The sequence below is a fragment of the Mustela putorius genome, unplaced genomic scaffold, assembly GCF_011764305.1.
Source record: "Mustela putorius furo isolate JIRA1106 unplaced genomic scaffold, ASM1176430v1.1 tig00000460_pilon_pilon_pilon, whole genome shotgun sequence".
Classification (NCBI taxonomy): domain Eukaryota; kingdom Metazoa; phylum Chordata; class Mammalia; order Carnivora; family Mustelidae; genus Mustela; species Mustela putorius.
This window is the reverse complement of record NW_025421389.1, coordinates 14,353,423-14,359,769: the sequence shown is the minus strand read 5'-3', so window position 1 is coordinate 14,359,769 and position 6,347 is coordinate 14,353,423.

Genomic DNA, 6,347 nt, shown 5'->3' with positions numbered 1-6,347 from the left:
TCAACATGTATTAAAGACTTAAACATAAGATCAATACTTCAGAATACCTGAAAGGTGCTCCGGTGGCCAAGTGGGGTGGAATTCTAGGTGGGATAGTGTGGTCTCAGGATACTCAGGGCCACATGAAGACTAGGGGTGTTTGAGCTGGCAGAGTTCCCAGGCACTGGAGTGGGGAAGCTGGCTGCAAACAGTGAGCCCAGGAGTGGGCCCTCAGCTCAAATTTGCCATATACTATGAAGCAGGACATGGTCGATTGACTGCTCTCCAAGAAGGGGCCCAGGAAGTGGCAAAACCAATGAGACCCCTATTACTCCCCCAGGAGGAGCAGGTAAGTATGCACTGCAAAAGTCTGCAGGGTTTGGAGACTTGAAATAGGGTCCCACACCTGAGATACAAATGCTCATCCACAGGCTGGGTGAGAAACAGAGTGCAGATGGAGACCAGGGAGGCAGAAATTATTGCATTTCCCTGAATTCAGGCTGGGGAGTGGGGCCCCAAGTTCTTGGCTATGGGCCTGGAGATTGGGAAGTCACCATTTTCATTCTCATCCTCTAAAGATGTGCAAAAAGCCTTCAGGGAACAAAAGCTACACAGAGCAATCCAGAGCAGATTAGTTAGCCTGGCCACTGGCAAAAGCAGTGCAATTTCACTCGGGGTAAAGACACCTGAGAATCAAAGCAAAATGCCCATCTCCTAGAAGATCAGAAAGAACATGTGGCCAAGACCAAGTTTGCCACTCAATGAGAACATCAAATCTCCAGTGCTGGGGAATATAGCATATAGAATTCATTGTTTCCCCCCACAATTCTTTACTCTTTCAATTTAATTTTTTTTCTCTTTCCTTTTCCAACCAATTTATTTTATCAACCCCTTCTTTTTAAATTTTCATTTTTACAGTTACATTCTATCCTTTCATCGTATTTATTTTTGTATAGGTATAGGTTTTTCCTTCTTTACAATTTTGGGATGCAGTTTCTTCTAACAAACAGACAAATATACACCCAGAATTTAGAGTATAGCTCTGTTCTCTTCACCTGTACAATCATATTCTGTTTTCTTTTTTTGTTTTATTTTGTTAAACTCTTTTTAATTTTCATCTTCACAGTTACATTCTATCCTTTCAATGTATTTAATTTTATTTCTCTCTATATGTGTTTTTCTTTCTTTACAATTTTGAGATGTAGTTTATTCTAACAAAACAACCAAAATACACACAGGATATAGTGTATTGCTCTGTTCTGTTCACCTGATTATAGTCTCTCTTTTTGGAATTTTTTTTTTCTTTTCATTTGTTTGTTTGTTTCAGGTCTCTTCTGCTTTGTTTCATGTATTTGTCTCTGGAGTTGTTGGTGCCATTTTAGTATTTTGTTCTCTTGCTTATCTATTCTCTTCTGGACAAGATGGGAAAACTCACCTCAAAAAAGGGAACAAGAGGCAGTACTGACTACCAGGGACCTAATCAATATGGATATAAATAAGATGTTGGACTAGAGTTCAGAATAATGATTATAAAGATATTGGTTGGGCTTGAAAAAAGTATAAAAGACACTAAAGAATTCCTTTCTGGAGAAATAAAAGAACTAAAATCTAATCAAATTAAAATTTAAAAAGCTTTTAATGAGATGCAATAAAAAATGGAAGCTCTAACTGCTAGGATAAATAAGGCAGAAGAGAGAACTTGTGATATGGAAGAAAAAATGATTGAGAATAAAGAAGTTGAGAAAAAGAGAGATAAACAAGTACTGGATCATGAGGGGAGAATTTGAGAGATAAGTGAAACCATAAAGTGAAAAAATATAATTGGGATCCGAGAAGAAGAGGAAAGAGAGAAGGAGAGAGAGACAGAAGCAAGCAAATTATAGCAGAGAACTTCCCTAACCTGGGTACAAGTACCAGAGGCACAGAGAAACCCCCTAAAAATCAATAATAAAGTAAATAAATAAAAATAGGCCACTAAAATATAGGTCAATGCTTTTTTATTTTTATTTTTTTGTTGTTTTGACATATAAAATAAAAATAGGTCAACACCCCAACATGTAATAGTGAAACTTGGCAAATCTCAGAGACAAAGAAAAATCCTGAAAGCAGCTCAGGACAAGAGGTCCATAACCCAAAGGAATAGAAACTTTAGACTTGCAGCACACTGATCCACAGACACTTGTCAGGCCAGAAAGGATTGGCATAATATATTCAGGGTGTTGATCGAGAAAAATATGCAGCCAAGAATACTTTATCCACCTAGGATATCATTCAAAATAAAAAGATAAAAGTCTCCCACAACAAACAGAAACTAAAAGAATTTGTGACAACTAAACCAGCCCCCCAAGAAATATGAAAAGGGGTCATTTAAGCAAAGAGAGAGCCCAAAATTAATACAGACCAGAAAGGAACATAGACAACACAGAGAAATATTAACTTTACAGATAATACAAAGGCATTAAATTCATATCTTTCAATAGTTATTCTGAATTAAATGGATTAAATGCCCCAATCAAAAGACACAGGTTATCAGATGGATTAAAAAAAAGCAAGACCCATCAATATGATGTCTGCAAGAGACTCATTTTAGACAAAAAGACACCTCCAGATTTAAAGTGAGGAGGTGGAGGGACGCCTGGGTGGCTCAGTTGGTTAAGCAGCTGCCTTCGGCTCAGGTCATGATCCCAGCATCCTGGGATCGAGTCCCACATCGGGCTCCTTGCTCCGCAGGGAGCCTGCAAAATAAAAAAAAAGAAAAAAAGTGAGGAGGTGGAAAACCATTTATCATGCTAACGGACATCAAAAGAAAGCTGGGGTGTATCAATCCTTATATCAGACAAATTAGATTTTTTTTTTCAGACAAATTAGATTTTAAACCAAAGACTAATAAGATGAGGAAGGACACTATATTATACTTAAAGGGTCTATCCAACAAGAAGATCTAAATATTGTAACTATTTATGCCTCTAACATGGGAGTAGGCAATTAACTAAGCCAATTAATAACAAAATTAAAGAAATACACCAATAATAATACAATAGTAACAGGGGACTTTAACATCTCACTCACTGCAAAGGATAGATCATCTAAAAAGATCAACAAGGAAATAAAGGCTTAGAATGACACACTGGACCAGATGGACTTCACAGACATATTCAGAGCATTCCATCCTAAAGCAACAGAATACACATTCTTTTTGACTGCACATGGAACATTCACCAGAATAGGTCACATCCTGGGTCACAAATCAGGTCTCAACTGGTACCAAAAACTTGGGATCATTCCCTGAATATTTTCAGACTACAGTGCTTTGAAATTGGAACTCAGTCACAAGAGGAAAGTTGGAAAGAACTCAAATACATGGAGGCTAAAGAGAGTCCTGCTAAATAATGAGTGGGTCAACCAGGAAATTAAAGAATTTTTAAAATTCATGGAAACAAATGAAAATGAAAATACAACACTTCATAACCTTTGAGATACAGCAAAGGTGGTCCTTGTATTGCTATTGTATATAGCAATATAAGTATTGCTCTTGTATACAGCAATACAAGCCTTTCTCAAGAAGCAAGAAAGTTCTCAAATATAGAACCTAAACCTACACCTAAAGGAGCTGAAGAAAGAACAGCAAAGAAAGCCTAAACCCAGCAGGAGAAGAGAAATAGTAAAGATCAGAGCAGAAATCAATGAAATAGAAACCAAAAGAACAGTAGAACAGATCAATGAAACTAGGAGCTCGTTCTTTGAAAGAATTAGTAAGATTGATAAACCTCTGGCCAGACTTATCAAAAAGAAAAGAGAAAGGACCAAGATTAATAAAATCATGAGTGAAAGAGGAGACATCACATCACTGAAGAAATACAATTATAAGAACATATTATGAGCAACTATATGCCAACAAATCAGGCAGTCTGGAAGAAATGGATGCATTCCTAGAGACGTATGAACTACCAAAACAGAAACAGGAAGAAATAGGAAACCTGAACAGACCCATAACTAGTAAGGAAATTGAAGCAGTACTAAAAAAATCTCCCAATAAACAAGAGCCCAGGCCCAGACGGCTTCCCAGGGGAATGCCACCAAACACTTAAAGAATAATTAATCCCTATTCTTCTGAAGCTTTTTCAAAAAATAGGAATGGAAGGAAAACTTCCAAACTCTTTCTATGAAGCCAGCATTACTTTGACCCCCAAACCAGAAAGCAAAAAACCCACCAAAAAGGGGAATTACAGACCAATATCCCTGATGAACATGGATGCAAAAATTCTCACCAACATACTAGCCAAAAGGACCCAAAGGTACATTAAAAGAATAATTCACCATGACCAAGTGGGATTATTTGTGGGCTGCAAGGGTGGTTCAACATCCACAAATCAATCAATGTGATACACTACATTAATAAAAGAAAGGGCAAGAACTATATGATCCTCTCAATAGATGCAGAAAAAGCATCTGACAAAGTACAGCATAGTTTCTTGATTAAAACTCTTCACAGTATAGGGATAGAGGGAACATACCTTATTATCATAAAAGCCATCTATCATAAAAGCAAATATCATTCCCAATGGGGAAAAACTGAGAGCTTTTCTCCTAAGGGCAGGAACATGACAGGGATGACTACTTTCATCATTGCTGTTCAACATAGTACTAGAAGTCCTAGCCTCAGCAATCAGACAGCAAAAAGAAATAAAAGGCATCTGAATCGGCAAAGAAAAAGTCAAACTCTCAATCTGGAGAGCTGACATGACAGTCTATGTGGAAAACCCAAAAGACTCCACCCCAAAATTGATAGAACAGGAATTCAGCTAAGTGGCAGGGTAAAAAATCAATGTACAGAAATCCGTTGCTTTTATATACACTAATAATGAGACAGAAATAAGAGAAATTAAGGAGTCGACCCCATTTACAACTGCACCCAAAACCATAAGATAACTAGGAATAAACCTAACCAAAGAGGCAATGGATCTGTACTAAGAAAACTATAGAACACCCATGAAAAAAATTGAGGAAAACACAAATGGAAAAACGTTCCATGCTCATGGATTAGAAGAATAAATATTGTTAAAATGTTTGTGCTACCTACAGCATTCAAAGCAATACCTATCAAAATACAATCAACTTTTTTCACAGTGCTGGAATAAATAATCCTAAAATTCGGGGAGCCTGGGTGGCTCAGTGGGTTAAAGCCTCTGCTTGGGTCATGATCCCAGGGTCCTGGGATCGAGTCCTGCATTGGGCTCTCTGCTCAGTGGGGAGCCTGCTTCCTCCTCTCTCTCTCTCTGTCCGCTTCTCTGCCTACTTGTGATCTCTGTCAAATGAATAAATAAAATCTTTAAAAATTAATTAATTAGTTAATTAATTAAAAGTTTAAAAAATCCTAAAATTTGTATGGAATCAGAAAAGACCCTGAATAGCCACAGGAATGCTGAAAAAGAAAAGCAAAACTAGTGGCATCACAACCCCAGACTTTAAGCTCTATTAGAAAGCTGTAATCATCAAGACAGTATGGCACAAAGTACTGACACAAAGACAGACACATAGACCAACGGAACAGAATAGGGAATCCAGAAATGGACCCTCAACTCTATGGTCAACTAGTTTTTGACAAAGTAGGAAAGAATATCCAATGGAAAAAAAACAGTCTCTTCAACAAATGGTTTTGGGAAAATTGGATAGCCACATGCAGAAGCATAAAACTGGACCATGTCCCTACACCATGCACAAAAATAGACTCAAAATGGATGAAAGACCTCAATATGAGCCAGGAATCCATCAAAATCCTAGAGGACAACACAGGCAGCAACCTGTGTTACCGTGGCCACAGCAACTTGCTAGACACGTCTCCAAAGGCAAGAGAAACAAAGGCAAAATGAAATATTGGGACTTCATTAAGATAAAAAGCACTGCACAACAAAGGAAACAGTCATCAAAACCAAAAGACAACCAACAGAATGGGAGAAGATATTTGCAAATGTCTCATCAGATAAAGGGCTAGTATCCACAATCTATATAAAGAATTTATCAAACTCAATACCCAAAGAGCAAAAATTCCAATCAAGAAATGGGCAGATGACATGAACAGAATTTCTCCAAAGCCAACAGACACATGAAAAAATACTCCATATCACTCAGCATCATGGAATACAAATCAAAACCATAATGGAATACCACCTCACACCAGTCAGAATGGCTAAAATTAACAAGTCAGGAAATGACAACTGTTGGGGATGATGCAGAGAAAGGGAACCCTTTTGCATTGCTGGTGGGAATGCAAACTGCTACAGCCACTCTGGAAAACAGTATGGAGGTTCCTCAAAAAGTAGAAAATAGAGCTACCCTATGACCCAGCAGTTACACTACTGGGTATTTAC